At 44.1% G+C, this 23,970-nt stretch overlaps 1 protein-coding gene across 3 annotated transcripts in view; it reads right to left on the reverse strand.

The window, feature by feature from the left end:
* Myo5b (myosin VB) overlaps positions 1-23,970 on the reverse strand; it is a 312,210-nt gene that overhangs the window by 151,473 nt on the left and 136,767 nt on the right. The window lies entirely within an intron of this gene.

Consider the following 23,970-nt stretch of genomic DNA (forward strand, 5'->3'; position numbering starts at 1 on the left):
ATGCCCACCCTGTGCCACTGTGCAAGTTCTAGTGTCTGAGAATAAGGATGTTTCTTCTCTTGCATTGAGCCTAGCATGCTGACAGGCATGGATTTGAACATTTCAGCTCCTACAGCTGTATCACAAAGTACATGCTAGTAGCCACCAGCCTCATCTTGCCTCACGTTTCCCAGAAATTAGATAGAAGAGCTATCAATTGCAGTATGAGGGAATTTAGGGCAGACTAAATGGAACGCAGAAAGAAGATATCCTATGTAGGATAAAAAAAAAAATGCATCTACCTTTATCTCCTTAAAACAGTAGGAAGACAGACAAGTAATGGACATTAGTCTATCGGGTCTCTAAGGAACATGATTTTAGAAGCAGACAGCAAGAACACTGGTGCCACAGATTTGGGAAAATGAGTTGCTATAAGGGCTGGACTCAACCACTCCTCCAGTTCCCAAACCCACCACAAGGGCAAGCACTCCAACGCCCAGCACTAGCAACAGTGCCCAGCACAAGGCTCATCCTCAATGTGAACCGCTGGGCTGCAAGCCACTTAGGGCTTCGCTGATTGTAAACCTCTTTTCTAAATGAAAATGGGCTTAGAACTCAGGATTCCTGGTGCCAGCTCCTGTGGCTTCCTAGGCAGAGTGGGCCAAGGAAGAACCCAGTAGTCACCACAGGTGGCCTAGCACCTTCTTGCTATCAACACAGGGAGGCTGTAGCTTACCAACACGTGTGAATGAACACTGGCATCTCTCCTGAACTAGGCCAACAGCCAAGAAATCAGAAAAGTGATGTCATGACAGAAAGGAATCTAATTTGATATAGACTAGATGGACAGAAGAGAACCCACATGGAATGTACAACTTAAACTTAAAAAGAAATGTGGGAACACCAGGGGGGTAATTGTGAGGGCCAGGCTGAAGAGACCTCATCTGTGAGCCACTCTTCAAGGACATCAAGGTGCTATACAGTCTCAGCTCACCCAAGTTGTGAGCAATGGGGAGGGACCTGAGTGCTCTCAGTGGCCAACAGACACTCAAGATGAAGCTGAAAAAATGCATCTTTCAAACTGACTATCCAAACAATGATTTGGCAACTTATACAGACTCCTATCAAGTCATGGGAGATGGAATTACGGTGGCTTTTGGAGATCCCCTCGTAGTTCTAGTACACTATTGTTGTCCTCAGAGCATCTGTCTCTGTGTCCTGTGGTATCTTTACACTGAAAGGTGTAATATCATTGCAAAATCTCCCTGTATGTTGGCATCAAGGAGAACTGGACTGTAGCAGCCAGCCTCTGTGTGTGTGTGACTTAAAGTAAGTGGATGAGTGTAGGATTCGACTTGGTCTTAGTCCTCAGCAAAGAACCACACAGAATGGAGAGGGACATACTATCCAGAGTCCTCAACAAGAACCAACATGTGGATGACAGGGGAGGAAGCCCATCAGCAGGCAGGGAGATGGGAAGTCCATGGCAAACTGGACTGCAAGGGGACCCAGAAAACTAATGCACTTGATAGAGAAGGTAAGAACCAGTGACCCTTGTCTACTTCACTTACAGCCCTGCACTGCTCAGGAAACAGAATGACTCAGACAAGAGGTAGGAAAGTTTTAGGAACAGGCACACCATTTAAGGCTAAGTAGCCAGTTTATGAGACAAGTGTGGAGAGGTTAGAAGAAAGAATCAAAAGCAGCAATCTGACAAGAATAGCAGGATGAGCAGGTTCATGGTAGAGACAGTATCAGGAATTATAAATGCCCCCAATGTGGTATACTACATTTGAGGCTCTTTGGAGGAACAAGTATAGGAAATGACCATGAGTGCTAGCTCCTAATTGGATGGATATTAGAGTGGATACTAACATGAAGGCTAGAGTCAGATAAATTCACCTCTTACACCAGTGAGTGCCTTTCAAAATTTCCCTAATTGAGACTGATGTAAAATGTCTGGGGAAATTGATGTCTTATTTAACTCTATGCACCTGTGCACATAGTACCCACATCCCTAGCTTATTGCAGGGCCAGGTGCACATTTGGTACGCGTACACTATTGCATCGCAGTGCCTAAGGGACAACACTGAACAGCACTCTCAACCTCATTCAACACATTATCTTTCCTTCCAACTCATTATTAGACAACTAGAATCCACAATACAGGCATTAATAACAGACTTGAATTTCAATTTCAGTTGCACTGTGATTAGCCATCTGACTTTGGAAAAAGTAGTAATTTATTTGACCTCCAGATAATCTCAGTGCAATCTCTTGGGATTTGAATCCCCAAAGCCCAAGCTCTTGATTTGGTACAGGGATCTCCAATTCATCCTAATACTTCTGCCAGATTAGATTTCTAAAGCACAGCTCTAATTAAGTTTTCTCCTTTCAAGAAAGCTAAACAGCAATTCATTGCTTATCAAATCAAGTCCAAACTCCTTAGCTGAGCATTTGAATCCTTCTACAATGCACAACACTGAAGCCCTTAACAGATATGGGGCAAAGTGAGAGAATACTGGATATGCCCCAAGTCCTCATTCTGCCATCGACAGACTCTGTAAGCCACTTAACTGCATTTTAAAGCAAACTTCACGTCTCATACATCTGCACAAGACTGTATAGGAAGATCTCCACACCTCCTCTAAGATGGTTTATGGTTCAGCCACATAGGGCTACACAAGTCCCTGAAGATGGCACACATTCCCCGCACTGCTGTTTATGGTGTCCCGAGGCCACCTTCAACACACCCCTTCCACTGATGTTCTACCTACGTCCAATGTCAGGAAGTCAGTCTTAACTCCCTGCCTTGGCATCCCAGAAGGCAATTATTTCTCCATCTCCTAGAGTCTCACGTCACTTGTTCTGTGCCACTTTTAAGACACTGACATTTCATCCCACACTGTTGGTCTCCATGGTGGCTTTACCCGTGATATGACTGTCAGTCACTTCCTTTTTCTGGTCCTTTGTCTTTTCATTTCTAAAGCACGGGGTCATGGCTTCGAATTTCAGTCAAACGTCTCTTGGAGACCAACAGAAAACAAAGGTAGTGAAAATCTCCTTGTCCCAAATTTCAAGTATCCAGGACTGGTAGTAGGGAACGTTGGTAAAAGTATGGACTCCTACCCCATGTCCTTCCAAAGTGTGGCTCCCTCCATTGAGTCCAATTACAGAGATGACAGTTGGCAACCTGGGCCAATATGCTTTTCAGTAAATCCTCCTTTCTTGAGCCCAGGGATATTCCCTTTCTGTAATAAAGCAAATCACAGTCAAGGAATTTAGTGCCCTGTTATTGCTCACATTCTGGCCATCTTCAGGAAACACCCCAACATAAATACACCCTTGAAAGCCTGTACTTGAGACAAGAGCACAGGACTCCAAAGGGGCTCAGCCATTCCTCAGGTTCCAGGTAAAACGGCGAGCGTGCACATGCATGCATGCACATATACACACCACTCTCCCCCAGCTCACATCATAACCCCTCAGTATCTGAGAGTTGAGATTTAATGGCTTCTAAGCCACTTTCCTACAAAAGTTTCCCATCAACCCACTATAGCATTTCAAGTTCTTGAGCAGGACGAACCTCCCCTCATCACTTCTATTGGGACCCCCAGGCAACGAGAGTGGTGCAGGTGGCTGTAAAGGCAATCGAGTTCTCCCTACCCAATGGAGTGTGTTCTGATCACCAGGGAGCCACTCTGGAGCAGTGTTTCAAGAGCCACTGCTGAAGTGTCACCTTGCTTGGGCGCTCTGCAGATTCATTTGTCACCTGCAGTCTCCAACCAGCAATATGTACAGACACCAAAGGGAAATCTGGCTCAAGTTACCTCCGAACTGGGGAAGCAGCCCTGGTTTTGTCCCAAAGATCTGAGTTCCCAGCACTATCTGGGCAGTGACCGGCAAGGTCAGGTAATCCCTTCTGAAGACTTATGCACCCCCCATCCTCCCACCCATGTTCTGACAGCTGCAGTCAGTTCACAAGCTACTCATTAAAGCCAAGGCTCCATGAGGGCAGGGCTCCTGACACCAAAACCTATCTAGCCCCTCCTGGCCCAGGGCCCTCTCCAAGTAATCACCCCCAGTCTCTACTCATCTGCTCCAGCCAGAACCCTGGGGTCAGTGGAAATTCCTTCCTCTGCCTTGAATTCATCTCCAGGATACAATCTGCTCTATTCTCTGCACTTTCAGTCCAAGCCATCATCATCTCTGACACACATTACACTAAAGCTTTCCAGCCTCCCCCAATATCTCATATGACTTTCTGAACATGAATACTGGCTCTATCTCCCCTTGCTTTAAGCCTTTCAATGGGATCCCTGTGAATAAGAGCCACGCTCTACTGTGTTTGAGGCCCAGCACCTCCTGCCAGCTGCACCACCTGCCACTCTTGATTGATTATATCCGAGCCACCTGGGCTTCTTTAGTCTCTCCCACTTTGTGGCAGCCTAAAGCTCTTCCAGCTCAAACTAATTTTTCCCTTCTTTGATCTCATGGCTCTTAATGCTTGGTATTTGATCATTCTGCTTTATGGCAGCTCAAGGATAACTCCTTTTTAATATAATTAATTAACCACCTATTTACATCATGCTTAAATGGTTTACAAAAGTCTTAGCCATGTACTCTTGCTTATGGTTCACAAAATCCCTGGGTGTTAGCCTTCTTGCTTTAAACAAGTTTGGCAAGGCCAGTTATGTACCCAGAACTCCCCAGCTGGTGAGACCTTGAGCGCAAACTTGGACACAGGTTTTCAGTTCTTTGTACGACTCCCCACAACTGCTGTGTTACCATTACATCCTTTGTTTTGTATAATAGAGAAGTCTCAAATGCCCCATAACAAATTTAGCTCTGATGCAGCATTAAAAATGAAGCAGGGACAACATCACACTCAAGCATCACTCTGCAGAAGCCCTTCCATGCACACCCCACCTCCACAGCTTATTGTTTTACTCATCTACCTCCTGCCCACCCCCAATACCCTGGTATCCAACAATGAACATAAATCTCCTGATGGCCAATCTCAGATGTAAGGACTTGGATCAGCAGGCCAGCTCCTGGGCTGTGTTCAAAGAAGAGCCCTTAGCAAGAACTGTCACATGCAGCGGCACAGTGTCTGCAGCCCCCTTGAGCATTATACAAGTATCTGCATAAGAAAACCAAACTTGGTGGTTCCTGCCCTATGTTTAGTCTTTTCATGATTCACCCACAGGGAGAGGAGGAGCCCCCCGAGGCTCAGAAAGGCACAACTCTTTCCCTGAATTGGAAACTCCAAGGAGGGATGAAGAGCAAAAGCACTACCTGTTTAGGACCCTGACAACACAATTACAAACAGGAAGGAGGGAAGCCGGGTCTGCCAAGGTGCAGCAAGGACACCCCATCTCTGAACACATCACTTAGCCCTTCTATTGCTTCCTCCTGTAGTGACAGATGGCCTGAATTTTGGGTGTCAATAGAATATACACTCTGTTCGCTAAGGGATAATCAACCCACTGTCCCCCCCCCCCATGTCTGTCTACTCCCTTGTTGGCTACACCATCACTGAAAAACATCATCTACTACAGTAAAAAGTAAAAACAAAGACTATGCTAGAGAATAAGTAGAAATTTTAATTAAGCTTTTCTGTTCAACAACGTCATCTATGTCAGCACCATGGACAGCGTTAGTAAGTAGGAAATAAAGTAGGAAAACATAGCTACAATGAAACTTGGGAGCAATGCTAACTTCCAGATGACCACTCTATGTACAGTTTGATACTGTTTTTATAAGTTAAGCAAAAACTAAACATTAAGATACAAAATTATATCAATACAAAACACGATCAAAAACCTGATAGTGAGAAGCCAGATTTGGGAAAGTATGAGATAGGAAGACTTGAATTAAAGAGAAATCAGATTATTTGGGGAGGGTACACAGTAAAGTTGGGGGACAGAAATAGCTAAGGTTACAGATAAAGTTATCTAAGTTGAGGAGATAAAAAGTTAAAGTGAGGCAGATTTGGGGCTTGAAACAGAATTGGAAGTATGTGACTAACACTCAAGGGCTTCCTCCCAAGGTCAGAGGCACCATGAAGACACTCGTGCTGTGAGAAGGGGCTGGGTCTGAAGGCTCCCGGGGAGATTCCAAGAAGCCTTCCAACAAGGCAGCCAGGCCTGGATGTGGGAAGGGGCTACGTTCTGGGCACCACAATGAAAGGCTCCCGCAGGGCTTAGGTTCCAGGTATGAGGGCAGCAGATGGGCATGCCAGAGTCCCTTGGCCCTCAGACACCGATATCCTTCACTGCCACTCTCTCCGTTCCCAGAGCAGGACTGCACTCAGGCACAGCCCAGAACTCAACACAAGCCATCAGGAAGGCTTCCATAAACGTTAAGTGAAAACCACTTCATTGATGTTCAGCAGAGCTCTGTGTCTACTTGGAAAGATGAAAATGAACCTTTGACAGTGAGAGAGATAAGTACTTAACACATTTAATAACCAAATATCATTTTCCCACTTGAGTTTCACAGTGACCCTTGGAGTACTAAGCTCTATTTATAAACCTCCTAGGTGTAGCATGATACAGGCAACAGAAAAAAAAAAAAAAAAAATCAATCTGCCTCTTCCATTTACTTGTTATTCCCTGAAAGGGCCGTCTCCATCTCAGATGTGATGGCATCGTGGAAAGAGCCCCAGGGGGCTGCACTAGCCCACCCCTTCCAGGCAGATAAGCAGGAGTACAGTGAGACCCAGTTCTGGATAGGAAGTTCCTTAGTGGGAGTGGGAATGGGAATGCATTAGTTCCTTGATCTTAAAGGGGTTGGGAGTTGATCCAAGATATGCTGCTGCTTACATTGTGGTTCCAGACACAGGCTACAGCTGAGCTATGATATATTCCACATGAAGTGCAGTTCTCTGCCCATCTCATAACACTTTGGAACTCAAACCTGCGGGTTTGGGCAAGTGTGAGCAACACAGGCAAATTTTTCTAGAATCTTGACAACTTTATAGACTTATGTTGGTCAATGTCACTAGCTAGGGGTGAACTATGATACACATGTGTATATATATGTAATATCTGCAGCCAAGTAAACATTTTCTATCTATTTCATTTGGTCTTGGATCTACTTTGCAGTGAAAGAGACTTCATTAAGAGGACTTTTCCATGGCGGGTAGTGCAGCCAGAACCTAGAGTGGAGTGTACCTAAAGAACTCAGCTAAATGCGACCTCTTTATGCCCTGCGGTTTGACCAGCTGCCAGGAAGACAGCATCTTTTATTCTCCCTTCACAGATGCTGCTTCAGCCACTAGTCTTATTAAATTTAGGGCCTCCTTAAAGACCAATTTCAGCATCACCCTCACCTCTCCAGGTGGCCCATTAGGAAATCTCATTTCCCTCCATGAATCCAACTGCCATCCCTGTCCCCCACCCCACATTGTCCACACCCAGAAATGTCCCCCGCCTTCCCAAGTCAAACCCCTGCACCACTGCACATGGAGCCCACGTGTCCAAACAGAGCTCTTCAGCTCCCCACGTCCTGCTCTTCGCCCTGCTTCCTCAACGGCACAAGGACCACATGGCTGATTACCAGGTAACACCTACAGGAGAAGGGGAGGAGGCCAAGTCACACCACTTGCTGCTCCACAAATACTGAGAGTCAAATTGGCTTTATTAAAAGCTTGTTTTCAGAGTAGACAGAATAAACTTATCGTTTCAAAAATTCCATCTTCTGAAGTTTAGAGCAAAGCTTTTCTGAAAGGCAGCATGCTAAGTGAGACACAAAAGGCAGGAAATATACATTTGCAAATTTAGCCAGGCTGGATGAGACGGGCCAGGCAGGGGCTACCTCTACTCTCAGCCGGCTTGGCACCCCAGGCCAGGAGACAGCCTTTCAGTCTTTACCCTCAGCATAAGCTAACTGTTCAATTTCCCAGGGGCCTTTAATTTCATTCTGTTTAAAGAGGGGACCTTCAAATCTTCATCATGTTGGATTAGGCCCCAGTTTCCTTAATAAGACTCCTAGAGCATAAGAAATAAAATCAAGAATCAATAAATGGGGTGGATTCAAACTAAAAAGCTTCTCAGCAAAAGAAAATCAGTGAGGTGAAGAGAGTTACAGAATGGCAGCAAATTTTTGCCACTCACATGTCAGCACTAATCTCTAGTGTATATAAAGAACTCAAAAATCACACATACAAACCAAGTAACCCAATCAATAAATGGGCCAAGGAACTGAACAGACACTTCTAAGAGGATATACGATCAACAAATCTATGAGAAAATGTTCAACATCTCTAGTGATTAGAGAAATGTAAATCAAAACAACTTCAAGATTTCATCTCATTCCAATCAGAATGGCAGCTATTAAGAATACAAACAATAAGTGTTGGCGAGAATGTGGGGGAAAAGGCACACTCATACATTGCTGGTGGGACTGCAAATTGGTGCAGCCAATATGGGAATCAGTATGGAGATTTCTTGGAAACTTGGAATGGAACTACTATTTGGCCCAGCTATCCCACTCCTTGGTTTATACCCAAAGGACTTAAAAAACAGCATACTACAGGGACACGGCCACATCAACGTTTATAGCAGCACAATTCACAATAGCTAAATTGTGGAACCAACCTAGATGCCCTTTAGTAGATGCGTGGATAAGGATATCCATGTATATATGTGTATATATACACAAAGGAGTATTACTCAGCATTAAGAGAATAAAATCATGGCATTTGTGGGTAAACAGATGGAGTTGGAGAATATAATGTTAGGTGAAGTAACCCAATCCCCCAAATCCAAAAGCAGAAGGTTTTCTGACATGAGGATGCTGAACCTTAATGGGGGTTGGGTGGGGGGGGAGAATAGAGGAAATTTAGATAGGGCAAAGGGGAGGGAGAAGGGAGGAGAATGAGATGGATATCATTACTTTAAGTACATGTATGAAGATAAATGATGTGATCCTACTTTGTGTACAACCAGAGACATAAAAAACTGTGCACTATACTTGTACTTTGAATTGAAATACATTCTGCTGTCACAACTTAGAAAATTTTTGAAAAAGAGGACCTTATTGTTAACTACCCTGGACTCCCTTCTCTCCCTTCCTGTACTAGGTCAGGCAGACTGGTTCAATGTATTTTTAAAAATGCATAAAAATATATACAAATAGATACACAAACACTTATAAAAAACCTTTATTTTATCCATCCCCCAAACCCTGTTCCTTATCCCCTCTCTCCTGGATCCCAGAACAATACAGGTGTTCTCCCTGTGATGTCATCCCCTCCTCTATCCATTCCTTCTCACTGTGTCTGGAAAAATATTACTGAATACTCATCTGAACATCCTAGACCCTGCTCGACACCCTTAGGACAAGGCCTTGTGGGCTTCAGGGTCCAGGATGTTTTCAGCCCTCCAGGACCATCCCCAGGGCTAAGTGTAGGCAGAGGTGTCAGGCTGTGCACAGGGAGGGAAAACACAGGCAGTGGTCAGGGAAGAGGTGCTCAGATCCCAATAGGTATGTCATGGTCTCTGGTCACAACCTAACCACAAAGCATCATTTCCTCACTGTAGATTTCCCTACTCTGTACATCAGGGACACCAGTGGAGCTTATGAAGCCTTCCCTGCTTACAAGACCATAATCTCTAGTAACTGGGGAAAGCGGAAACCTGGATATTGATTTTTAAAATTCCACAATTAATTCTAATTAGTTCTGCTGAGGTTAAGAACCACTGCTAGAGATTCATCAGCTTTGTTAAAAAGGTCCACTATACAAATACGCAAAGGCACAGCAATTTAAACACCTTGTAACTTATTTGTAATCAGTATAACCCACATCAATGCAACATTTTTAAAGATTAGCTTAAAAAACTAAAGTCTTTTATATTTGGGAATGTGTTAACTCCTCTTTCCACCTGCAGGCAATACAAGCCTTTACATTACTTCCAAATTCCAGTTAATCGCTTATGATAAATCACCTAGAAATCAGTTTCCTCGTTAATTGGATTTATACTGTCAAATTCCACACAGTTGGAATAGCAGTGGTCAGCTTTGGATGTTAGAGGCAGAGGTGCCCATGCATTAAGAAAAGCATCCTGATGCTGGCTACTGCCCACAGTTGGGAGAAATAAGCAGTGTCACATTATGTCCTTCAGGGGTTCTTAACCTGAGATGCAGATTCCCAGCAGGTCCTAGAATAGAACCCAGAGTAAGCTGATAGAATAAAAAACATCTTCAGTTGTACTGAAGATAACTTTAACATCTCCTTCCTTTAAAAATATACCAAGAAATCACAGCAGTGTTAGCAAAATATAAGGGTTTTAACTTTCATATTACAGCTGCTGTAGGATCATTAAATATTTATACTCATCATTATTTCAAAATGATGGTATTAGATCTGCCCCTTATTTCAAATTCTTAAAACATTTGGCAACTTTCAGTGCAGTTTCCTTTAAAAAACTACAGAAATCCTTGATTTTTGCTTCTTGACTCACAAAGCCTAAAATAGTTATAATCTAGCCCTTTATACCAAGGGTATCTCAACTCTGCCAGGACTTTCTGCTAACCTTTTCAAGGCAGGAGAAAACATGCTGCCACATGTGGGACCTGTTCATTAATAGAGCATGATACCATAACACAGCCTAGCACAGACCACAGTAATGGTGTAATTAAAATATCCCAGACAATAACTTTTAAAAAGTCTCTTTCTTGATTAAAAAATAAAAGACTCCCTCTTAGTGCATTTCAGGCAGTAGAAGTATCCTGGGAAACATTCTGCTGGAAGTGTTTACCATGGATATGGTGCCTGAGGTTGGGTCACTTCACCCATCCGGGCCTCAAACTTGTAGTGAAGGGGCCAGACTAAACCATTGCTTCATCAATTTTTCCTAGTGGCCTTGTTCAATCACAGACTGCTGGAGCCCAGGCCCAGGTTCTAGTTCAGCAGGGTAGGAATAGAGCCCATGAATCTGCATTTCTGACTAGGTTCTCAGTGATGCTCCTTCTGCTGGTGGGCACCTGAGAACCACTGTACTAGATGATGCCCCCAGCCCTCTAAGTTCAGACTTTTCTTCCTTGGGCCTGAAATGGAATCTGCTTCTATTTTTCTGGAGTGTCTAGAGGGTAAGGGGCTAGCTGGAAGAACAGTGTTCATCTGTACCCCTCCTCCACTGCTACAAGGCTCCCACATGTCTCCAAGATACTAAGTTAAGCTCTCCTATTCCTCCTCCCCTAAGACCACACAGCCTCTGCCCTCAAGACCCAAACACTGCTCTTTGAATGACTGAAATATTTGAGACATTGGGAATCTGGGGGCAGGGCTTAGCACCAAGTTGATAAGAACTAGAAAGCCACTGTTACAGTTTGGATATGAGGAGTCATCCAAAAGCTGATGTGTTAGACAATGCAAGAATTTTTACAGGTGAAATGATTGGATTAAGGCTCTCATAACCCAATCAGTGAATAATCCTGGTAGGGATTAACTGGGTGGTAACTGTAGACAGGTAGGGTGTGGCTGGAGGAGGCCAGTCTCTGAGGGTGTGCCTTTGGGGTGTGTACCCTGATGAGTAGACTTCCTGGTTGCTATGCCCTGAGCCGCTTTCCTCCTCTACGCCCTTCTACCATGATGTTCTGCCTCACCTTGGGCCAAGAGCAGTGGAGTTAGCCATTTTTGGATGGAGACCTCTGAAACTACAAGCCAAGTAAACTTTTCCTCTTGTTGTTCTTGTCAGGTCTTTTGGTCACAGCAACAAAAATGCTGACTAAAACACCCACTTTAGGAGTCATGACTAGATGGTATAAGGCCCAAGGAATAGCAAGAACTACCAGAGCATGGTATACTTTAGGTACGTAAATATTTGATCAGTAAATACATAATGTGATTGGGAAAGAAACTTGAAATATAGTTTGGCTATAGAAACGAATTGTTAATTACAGCCATTCAACATCAACTATTTAATATTTATGCTTAAATTACCAGACAGCATAACAATTATGAGTATCATTAAGCATGTTACAGTAACTCTGCTGTAGGCATTCTTCAATTGCAAAAGTAAACACTCAATTTTCATAGTGTTTTGCCTATATAGCTTTGAAAATTAGATTATTCTCTCCAGGCACAGAGCCACACATCTGCAATATGGGAATCTGAGTGCCCCAGGAATCTCACTTCCAACCCCATATTCCAGCCAGAAAACCCAAGTCTTCTATAGGTAGATAAAAGAAGAGCTTCAATTAAACAGTTGTAAAGCTTCTAGGGAACCCCAAGATGGGAATCAAGTCTCAGGCCACAGTAACATCAGCAACTTCCCTTCTCACCGCTTCCAAACGAGCAAAGACTCCTGCATCAGAGGCTTTCCCAGGAGGAGGGAACAGGAACAAATGCTCCAAGAGACACAGGTATGGACGTGACATAAGATCAAGGATTCACACATCTCTTGGGGGCAACGTCAGCTAGGGGGCCAGCAGCACAACTGCAAGGCCAGCAGGAAGAGGTCTCGGGCCACATGTCCATGTTCTGGTGACAGACCCTGGGTGTCAGAGCATTTTTTTCTCCCTTCAGTGAGGACTCTAAAGAGACCATGGGCGTCCCCAGGACTGAGAACACAGAATTGAGGAATAAAGACAGTGTTTACTTTCCTACTTTACTTTCTTCAAGACTCAGAGGAACACTTCAGTTCCCATGCCCATGATGAAATCTGGATTCCACAAGAACTGGCTCTTCACCGAGTTTTTCATCAATTTCTCTTTAACATGCTCATCCTTATCTTCCACACAACCCCGCCTTTCCCCATTCCAGATTTTGGTCATTTTACTAGCATGCCCCAAAGACAGAGCACAGACACAGAAAATGAGAGACTGTCACAGGAAAGGATCTCGTTTGTCCAAAAAGGAATTTGTTTCCGTTCCATTCTGATGCCCCAGGAGCTACCACTAAGATGGGTCTGGATTAGAATTCCACTGCAACCTGCACTACTGTGCCTCACCAGGGATCCCAGGCCTAGTGGGTCCCCCTAGCACAGACCCTCACAGGGCTGTCCACTTCAAGATGAAGAGGACAAGGACAAACCATAGAATGCAACATGAGGCCATGAAAGGCAACCTTAGGGCAGGGTGTGGGAGAACATGAAGACACGTGAGAGACCTGCCTGACCCAGCAAGCTTCACCCCCACCCAAGCAGAAGTCATGCTAATGGCAAGTCAAAAAGATCTGCTGTAAGTACAAGTAACACCCAAGTCTACTGGCTCTAGACTACTCCCATAGTCATGTTTTCCCCTTACATGTTTCTTCATGTGAAAATTTTGAGTTTCCTTTTTTTTATGGTGCATTATAATTCCACATGGAAGTGGGATTCATCGTTGCACATTTGTCCATATTTGTACAGGCATGCAACATAATTTGGTCAATCATTTCCCCCATTATTTCCTTTTTTCTCCCTTCCTCTCCTCCACTCTACTGATCTCCTTCAGGGGGATCCCCATGTCCCACACTTTTTGTTTCATCTTTCCAACTGAGAGAAAACATACAACCCTTGACTGAGTTTGGCTTGTTCCACCTAACACAATGCTCTCAAGTTCCATCCATTTTACTTCAAATGACAATTTCATTCTTGACAGAATAAAACTCCATTGTGTGTATATATGCCACATTTTCTTCATCCATTCATTCACTGAAGGACACCTAAGCTGGTTCCATAGTTTGGCTACTGTGAATTAGGCTGTGATAACCAGGAATATGTGTTGTAGTAAGATGACGATTAATTTTTTTTTATTTTTGTATATTAGGATTGAACCCAGGGGTGCTTAACCACTGGGCCACATCCCCAGCCCTTTTTATTTTGGATAGGATCTTATTAAGTTGCTTAGGGCCTAAGTTGCTGAGGCTTGCTTTCAACATACAATCCTCCTGAGCCACTGGGATTACAGGCATGCGTCACTGCATCCATCTGATGACCAATTCTTTAGGATATTTATCAAGGAGTGGCATTGCTGGCTCACAGGGTGGCTGCATGCCCAGTCTTGAGGAAAAACCATACTAATTTCCAGTTGTACCAATTTATAGTCCTACCAAGCGTAAAAGTGTTCCTTTTTCTCCACATCCTCTCCAGCATTTAATGTTTGAATTCTGGAAAGCTATCATTCTAGCTGGTGATGAATCTTGTTTTAGTTTTACATTTCCTTAATTCCTAAAATGTTCAACTTTTTTTTTTTTTTTAAAACACTTGTTGGTCATTTGTATTTCTTATGAAAATTATCAGTTTAGTTCACTTGCCCATGTATTAATTCGGTCAATTGGTTTTAGTGTTAAGTTTTTCAAGTTCTTTATATATTCTGAATATTAAACTGTCAGAAAAGTAGCTAGCAAGTGTTCTCTCCAATTCTGTAAGTTCTCTTTATGTTCATTTCCTTTGCTGTAAAGATTTTAAATTTGATACTGTCCCGCTTAACTCTTGGGATTATTTCCTGAACTTTATAAGTCTTATTGAGAAAGCCATTGCCTGTACCTGTATGTTGGAATATTGACCCTACATTTTCTTCTAAGAGTTACATAGTTTCTGGTGTAATTCCTAGGTATTTGATTCATTTTCAATCGACTCTTGTGCAGGGTAAAAAAGATAGTCTTAATTCTTCTACATACTTCTGTTAGAAATCTTCATCTCCTATACCCATTTCACATACAAATCTTGTCTAACAACCCAGGCCTAATTCCAAGGCCATTTTAGGACATCTACCCCAAAGACTCACCTGAAAGTAGGCGCTTCTCTGAGGGCCATTGTTCTACACCTGGATATCGGCTAGGTGGCTGCTTTCTGTGCCCATAGAGCAAGCAGACTCAAAGCTGAATATCTGAAGAGCCACACTAAGTTGCTGAGCCTGACATCAGAAGTCCAGCATCCTTTCCTCCAACCATGCCAGAGCCCCTCAATCATCACATATCCAACCACAGGAGAGGCTTCTGAGTGACACCTGCTTCAGACTGAAAGCGTTGAAGCAAAGACAACCAGTCTCATAGCTTAGAAGATAATTCATGTAACCATGGCATTCAGAGCACAGAGGAAGCACACAGGGATGTCAGCCCTATTTATCTCTAGCACCCTTTTATTCATGGGTCTCTCTGGTACAATGTCCCAGGTCTGTGGATCCTGGGATTCAAATGAATTACATCCATAAAGTCTCTAAACACATCTGAGTCCTCAAAAGACAGACTCGCTTTAATGGGCTGGAAAAGACCCAATAATGGAAAGTAAATCAATCATTCATTAGGCTGGCAGGAAAACTTGCCGATTCAAAACAGGACTCTAACAAAACTAAACCCGAGGAGTTCCGCTCCCTTCTCAGTCACACAGGCTTAGGATAGTATTTTACAGCTACTATCTGATAGTGTAAAATACTATCCTACAGTTCTAAATATGACACCTCGAATGGCATCCTGCCCACCCACAGCCACCTGAGATTCAAAGATGGAAAATGAAGTCACCTCAGGAGACAAAGTACACTTAGGTCAATCCCTGAAGTTCAGTAGTAACAGCCTCAGGCCAACACCAGACAGGCTTCTAAGACCACTCACAGGAGCCACCATCAACTTGGGCTGAGTGGGCAAGTAACGAGGACTGATGTTCTCATCCAGTGTCTCATGGACTGCCTGCCTCGCCTCTCACACGCTTCTGCAGAGCATGTGTTAAGTGGCCAAGAGTTAGCAACAAAATACTAGACTTGGGTAACAGAAAACCAAAATTTGTAAGAATTAACTGCCTCATGGGTGACCACATCAAAAATCTACTTACCCTCCTGCAGACAACAGAGGTCAATCAGCTAACACTCCTTCACTCAACTTATAGGGACAAGATCCAGAAACGAAGCTGTGGCGATTTATTTGAAGACCAGATTTCCAACTACAAGACCCAATGCTGCTCCTTCCACCTCTACTACCAAGGCCAGCAGAGGATGGCAAAGACATTTCCCATAGGCTGTAGCCCCAGGAGTCTTGGGGCATGGCTGGGGAGCAACCAGGGCCAAGGACCCAACAGGGAGTTCTACCTCCATGTCAGGAATCTGTGACCCTCTAGAGTTAACTCTTCCCATTTTTCCTTCAAGTGTTTTTTAAAAAACAAAACACAAAGGAAAACCAGGCTAGGTGCCTCATAAATGTCACCAAGGCTGTCAGCCTAAGGTAGAGGAGCCAGGAGCTTAAACAATTCAGATGACAGAAACAGAACTTAAAGAGATTGTGGGCCCACGAAAGAGTTCAGGCAGAGTCACACGTTAACTATACTCATGAAGACACAGTGGTCTTCCTTCAGGAGGATTTGTGGGATGTTTCCACCTAGGGCAAGATACTTCTAGGAGCCTCAGTTTCCTCGTTGTGAAGGAAAGCATGAAGAATGCCCTAACCCCTGCATTCGGGGCATCATGCCATCATGGTGGGCTGGCTACGGGTTGCTGACATTCTCCCACCATAACATGGCACCTGCTTACTACCCACAGTAAATGGAGCCAAAACTTCCTCTAAGGAACCATGCGTGCTTCCTTTCAACAGACACAAGTGTGTTCTCCTTATTCTTCATCTAACTCCCACCTAAAAATACAGACTTTACTGGGCTGTAGTACTCTGGCCAACTGGCTGGGGCCTTCCCAGTCTTTCCCAGAACACAGGGCATGTGCAGCTGCCCCAGGGGAACACAAGTGCTCACCACTCACACATCACCAGGGCTGTAGAAAGCAGGATTTCTTAACTCCTGGCATCTCTGAACCCTGAGAAACATGCTTAGCCGGTCACATCAGGAACTTAGCAGGCATCTGAGGTCCCAAGTAGGGGAGGAGGTGTGGTGTTCTGTCTCCACCGTTCTGGTTGGGTGGGGAGAAGAGCCAAGAATGAGCAGAGCCACTGTTTTATGTGGAATGTTCTCAGGTCCTGTGAAATGGGAAGCATTTCTTCATAGTGTGCACAAACTTCTCACACCAAGGGAAGGGGTGGGGACAGCTTAGTAGCTGCAACTGTTTGGCTACTCTCTACACCAGCACAAGGTAAAGTTGCGTATTTATGTTTTTAGTTGTAGTTGGACACAATACTTTGATGCTGAGGTTGGAACCCGGGGCCTCGCACAAGCAAGGTGAGCGCTCTACTGCCGAGCCACAACCCCAGCCCAAATTTTGAAGTTTTAAGTATAGGAAACTTGCTCCTTGAGGTGCTGACACTCAAAGGGACTCATGTCTAGCACTTCCAGAGACAGGAACATTTGGGTAAAATGCAGAGACAATCAGCAGTCTGCGTTCAGAGAAAGAGGGGCTCCAAGAGGGCCGAGAATGTGCCTATGCGGCAGAGCTTCCAGAATCAGGGATTATTAGATGGTCAAGATCGGCCTTGGGGCTGTCAGTGTTCAAGAGAAGATTGCACAGCTGGGAAATTCAGAGCCAGCAATTTGCTGTACAATAGATTCATGGAACAGAGACCAGAGGGGCTCTAACAGAGTTTTGGCTCTTCCCTTGTAAGGTAGTTTTGGGGCCTAAGTATATAACTACCTGGTGTTGGGGGCAAAGAGTGATCACCTCAAATCGTCAACCTCCTTTTTTGTCAAAAATTAAATAATGGCTTCCCTTCAGTAGGGTGACCATTTTAATGTGAATAATTGATCACTCCTTTGGAAAGGAGTTTTGAGGGTCCCCACACATAAATGGCTATAGAGGGGAGCAATGTAATTAAAACCATCTTTCAGTATTTTCAGGTCCAGATTAGCTTTTTTTGAAAAGTCTTAAAAACAAGCATATTCTGGGCTTCCATTCAATTCCAACTGATTATTTTAGTGATAATGAAGGAATTCCCCTATTTGTGAAACTCTAAATGTTAAATTATTTTTAGTGTCACTTATCAAAGTTTTGAATTTGAAGAAATATTGCTGGAATAGCAGGGTGAGGGAAACCTGGTTGCCAGATTTATTTTTATACCAGGGATTGAACTCAAGAGTGCTTAACCAATGAGCCCCATCTCTAGCACCCTGCCAGCCCACCCCCCTTTTTTCCAGATGGTCTCACTAGGTTGCTTACAGCCTAAGTTGCTAAGGACTGCTTTGAACCTGTGATCTTGCCTCAGTCCGAACTGCTGGGACAGATATTTCCTTTGAGAACACACCACGATATTGCATCCTGAGGGATCTCACAGTGCCACTATTCCTGTTCCATTGACACAAGCAGACATCTCATTCAAATGCTGCACTGGTCCCACCTGCTCAGTAAACTGCTCCAATTGTATCATCAAGTTTTGTCTGTGTGTGTGTGTGTGTGTGTGTGTGTGTGTGTGTGGGCGGGTCTCTGCCAGGAGAGCTGGACTGTGCTCCACCTTATATTTGGTTTGTTCCCATCTGGAACACGTCAAGATTCTTGCCAGTACCAGGGTTGTCTCCAGTCCTGGCTGCCTAGAAGTACCATAAGGAGCACAGCCACACAGGGAAGCCCACCTCACCCATCTGCTCATTCACAACTTGGTGTAGAGAGAACAGAGAAAGGCCCTCAGACCCCAGGAAGATCACAATGCTGAGCCATCTTGACCTTCAGATACAATTTGCTGCCAGGTAGCTCAAATGTTTCCATTTTGTCTTGTTCTATCATTTGCCTTGCTGTGCCTGATGCAATATGTGCCAGAACACATCAGCCCAGGATCCAATCCAACATGATCCCAATTTCCAAAGGGTTTCTTTTTTTTTTTTTTTTAAAAAATCTCACAAAGCTTGTATTTTTAGAGGCTAGGTTCTAACTGGAGGGGAAAACCCCTTTTTAAGATGAGGCATGTTTACTTGCATGTTGATTAGCAGGTGTGGCCGAGAATTCATCTCGAGGTAGTATGTTATATACAGAAATACAAACCTAGCACAGGACTAATGCACGATTAGTCACATTTGCCCCTCTGCCCACATTCCACCTGTGTCCACTTTATCAAGTCTTGGCTCAATACCGTCCAAGAGACCCTTCCTCTCCATCTCCTCAAAGAATGCCACCCCAACGATCTTAAAGCATTTATATCACCCTGAAAAGAAACTCCTTGCCTTCAGTAATTGCTTCCCCCTGCCCACCACCCCCATATCCTACCCTCACTTTTCATATCCAGACTTGCCCATTCAGGACACCTCAGGTAAAAGGAGTATGGGATGTGGCCTTTAATGAATGGCTTATATTCCCTCAGCATAATGTTCAAGGTTCATCCATTTTATAGGATTTATCGATGTATCAGTGTTTCATTCCTTTAAGTAGCTGATCGATGCAATATTCAGTGGCATGGATGGATTTTTTTCTTCTTTCATTTTCAGTTGATGGATATTTGGTTGATTTCCAGTTTGAGCCATTACAAAAACACTGCTGTGAGTATTCACAGAGAATGTTTTGTGGACATGTGTTCTCATTTTTCTTAGGTTAAATATCTTACGGGTGTAAGTAGCATTGTAAGTTTTCTTCAAGCATAGGCAATGAAAATCCCTTTTACTTCAAGCCCATCAAAATCTAACTGAAAAAGATGCCACACCACATACTACTCAGGAACAATTCCAATGCCTGTATTTCGTAAGAAAGCCGTTTAGTATTTTAAAGCAGCCGAGATGGTGCAGAAATCCCTTAACCCCAAGGTCTCGCCTAATAAACATTTGAACTAAAGGCCTGTTTATCTAATCAAATCAGTTTTTAAAACTGATACTACTCACTAAACTGGTTTAGCATGCTCGACTCCTAGAGGCCAGTTAGCATTAAATTTTAACTGCCTATAGGAACTGAAAAATTCAAATCTACCTTATCAGAAACCAATTTGTGGTTTCAAAATGACTTGGGCAATCATTTTGTTTCTTGCACATGACCTCAAATGATCCGTTTTAAGAATTATTTTCCCTTTCATTTATAGACTCCCAGTGGATGATACATTCTGTATACTTTTCTTCATTTGGCCATGAGGAACTTTATCCTTGGCACGTGTATTTTGTGCAAATTATCCACTTTTTAAAAGACGTGTTGGCTGGGTACCATACTGCTTGCTGTAGAGTTTCAGCTACTAGGAAGGCTGAGGTAGGAAAACTGCTCGAATTCAGGAATCAGAGGCCAGTATGGGCAACAGGAAGTCTTGTCACTTAAAATCTTCATTTTTCAATATGAAAATTTTAGGCTGAATATTGTTGGCCAAGCAATTGCTTTATGAAAATAATGTTAACAGCCAACTCTCATACAGTCCCTTCCCGGGTTCCATATACCAGGCGTTTTTTAAGTATCCTCTGACAATCCCGAAGGTCCTATTGCCATTCCATGTTGCAGATAAGAAAACAGAGCTGAGGAGACTTGCCTGAGGTCACAGAGCTGGGTAAGTGGCAGCCTAGCTCCTGCATCACTGCTCAGAACATAATGGCACACTACTGCTTACAGACGGGAAGGGGTCTGTCCTGATAACATGACATCATAGCAAATGGTTTAGTGGGCCATCTTTTCCATGACCACTCAAGCCAATAATTGGAGGTCTTAAGCAGTTTAAGGATCACAGAGTTATTATCAATTAAGAAGCTAACACTTTCCTCTGACTGGCTCAGATGAAGATCTATGCCCAGACCCTGCAAAAACCTGGCCCGCACTACTATGCTTGCTCATCTGAAGGAAGAGTACTGTGAAACCATGTCACACTCCAGAGTCATTTATTCTCCACTTGGGAGATAAGACAGTAAATCAAACATATGGATGGGCACAGCAGACTCCAAAAGAAAACCTTATTCAAGTTTGAAAAAAGTTCGTAAACATGATTTCTAAATCACTATTAGCAAGCACTGGATACATTCTAAGTTATTATACAGTATAAATGTGCAGAAGTCACAGCTCTAAATATTTTATGATTTCTACAAGATGGACTAAACTCCAAATGAGGGGACACAAACTGCTCAGCAGCCAGCCTGTCTTCACTGCCCTCCCATTTTCTTCCCAGATCATTACAGAATGTGTCATCTACCCTTCTCCTGCTGGCCACTGTATTGTTGTGTAAGACACAAGCCTGTTCTGGACTTATCCCATTTATCAGAAGTCATTCATTTTCTGGTCCAGCATCTCGGAGCCTGGTGTTTAGCTTGCCACTTCACTGAAAAATGGTCTCAAACTAATTTGCCCTGATGACACGATGCAAGCTTCATTTGAGCCAAGCACATGGTGGTTTAAGTATGAAGGCTTCCCAGTTCACATGGAGACGATACTGAAGAAAACTGGGGGGTCTGCCTCTGGCCAAGGTCCTGCCCTCTACTGGAATTGAGTCCGGTATCCTGTTCCTCAGCACACATTGAACTCGTAGTCTAGGAAGAGCCCTCTCTTCCCTGATCCTTAAATCATCTTGAAACAAGATGGGCCAAAAAATCCCTAAGGAACCTTCTGCTAAAGTCTGATTCTGTCCCCCCTTTTTCCTACATCTCTCCCACCCCAACTTTGACAAGTATAAGGCAGCACAGATGAGATCGTCCAAGGCCACCACAGACCAGGATAGGATACCACACTGATAATGGCCACCCCTAAGTCTTTAAGGCCACACTCCAGCTCACTCAACCCCAAACCCTGTAGCCCACCACTGCTCCTTAGTTTACCAAGGGCCATGGGTCACTTCACCTAGCCACCTGCACCTCTCTGCATCAAGGCTATCAATCCATAGCACACATAGCAAGTCTGGCTTCAGACTTTCTTAGAACACATGTGACTTATTCTTATGTCCTCCCCCTCACCCCCAGTTTTTCAGGCAACATTTTGGGAAAAATACATTTATCCAACATCTCTTTGCCATGTGCTAAGACTGTCAGGAATCTCAGCAAGTGATGAGAACACCTGGAACATACCCTCAACTTCCTACCACCACGCCTACTACCTCCCCACAGTGGCATCTAGCTTTCCCCCTCCCATCAGGCAGAAGAATCTGCCTCCCCATGCAGTGGCCTTCCATGGCTCTGATCTCATCTCTGCCCTCCATACTCCACAGCCTTAAATGTCCCCACTCCCAGCTCCCCCAACAGGGTTTTCACAGAGTGACATAACTTAGCATGAAACGGACACACTACCCCATCCCTGCCAGTGAGAAAGGATCTGAGGGATAGAAGCCATACAGGCAAAGCCAAGGCCAGCTGAGAGGCTGCAGTATGGCCTTGGGGAGTCGGGCCCTCACTCCAGCAGCAGGGCAAAAATCCAAGTCAACAGCCTGTTTTAGGTAGTTTTTCCATCACTGTAACCAAAATACCCAAGAACAACTTAGAGCAGGAAAAGTTTATATATGGCTCAAGAGTTTCAGAAGTCTCAGTTCAGACTGCCAATGCCATTGCTCTGGGCCCCAGTGAGGAGGAAAAGCATGGGGGAAGAGCATGGTGGAGAGAAGCTCTTCCCTTATAGCAGCAAGGAAACAAAGGGGTGAGGAGCCACAGGGAAGATGCATCCTTCCAGGTCACACCCCCAGTGACCACCTCCTCCAGCCACACCAACCTACAGTTACCACCCAGTCCATCCAAACTAAGGGGGGCTATTCGGTTACAGCTCTCAATTGCATCTTTCCACCCCTGAACAGTCCTGCTGAAACACAGACACTTCTGCAGGACATTTCATATCAAAACTGTAACAAGACCCAAGTCACATTTTAGAGGTTTAACACAGATGACAGGCTGAAAATATATACAGTTTAATAGTTTTTCACTTTGTTTAAAAGGTTACCTTTCCTGTCAACTAAGTCAGAAGGCAGGGAGATGATGATTTTTTTTTTTTTTTTTAAGATAAGACACATCCAAAGATTATCCTAATTAATATAGAATTTCAAGGACTGCTCTGTCTCCAAGAGACATGTGGAACCCAAGGGCACACATGTTGCTCAAATTTGATGCCCACCCAGGGTAGAACATGCTTGGAACAGGGTAGAACAAAAATCATACCTCTCCAGAATCCACCACTGGCTTGCACTCCCAGTATGCACCAAGGAACACATATAGGTGCTGAGGGTGAAGGGCCACCTGCACTATGTGAGGGCCACCTGCACTGTGATATCCACAAGCAGTTACTACATGGCCAACAGGTCAACTCACACTGGTTCAGCAGATTCTGCCACAGAGTATACTTCCCACTATAGAGAGCCTATTATTATTATTATTTTTTTTTAACAGGTATAGTACCCTTTGGGGGAAGGACATACCTATACAAGATGCTTCTCGGTCATTCCACAGATAGAAGGCGGCCAAGAACAGCAAGAGCCTTGCAGCAGCAGGCAGAATTGGGTTCCAGCACCTGCACTACAACTCATGACTTGGTGACCTTGGCCCAGCCTTCTGTGCTCTCAGGGCCTCAGCTCTCGACCAGCTGCCTTTCCACACTCCTGGAGTTATAGAGAGGAGCCATGAAGATAAAGGAAGGGGTGGGGGGAAGGGCTCACAAAACTAAAGGCAGGATAAACATGAAAAATGCTAAAGATCATGTTGAGTGCAGCACACCACCTCATGGAAGGCAAGGCTGAGAGGCACAGTCCTGTCCCTCACACTACAGGTCATTCTGTACCTCTAACCAACACCCAGTTGATGCAGGAGTACCATGCCAACTCACCTGTCACATAAGAATCTCATTTTTCAAACTGCCCCTAAGGAGGGGGCATTAACTCAGTTGAGACTCACTTGCTAGTCCAGATTTCTTAGTTTCCTCCTCTTGTACACAGCTTTGAGCATCAATGTTCCTTGGATGAGTGCCACCTTCCTTCTAACACACTCCACGGCTGAATCATCCACCAACCCTGCCCCAAAGCTTTAAGTACCATCCAAAGATTAAGAACTTTCTGAACTTCATCATATGTTCTGCTACTAGACAGCTCTGCTTGGATGGTAGGGTTAGGATAGTTCATCTCAGATTGAAGATGTCCCAAATAAATTATTTCCCAACTCAAAAAAGTATCTCTTTCCTTCCAATCTTCCTGGTCTCAGCAAATAGAACCTCTATTCACCCAGTTTCCCAAGCCAGAAACCCAGGAGCATACCAAGAGATTACCAGCACAGAGTTTGGAGTTTG

Source organism: Marmota monax, unplaced genomic scaffold (genome assembly GCF_021218885.2).
Source record: "Marmota monax isolate L192 unplaced genomic scaffold, Marmota_monax_Labrador192_F-V1.1 WCK01_AAM20220418_F8-fsc00031, whole genome shotgun sequence".
In the NCBI taxonomy this organism is placed as follows: domain Eukaryota; kingdom Metazoa; phylum Chordata; class Mammalia; order Rodentia; family Sciuridae; genus Marmota; species Marmota monax.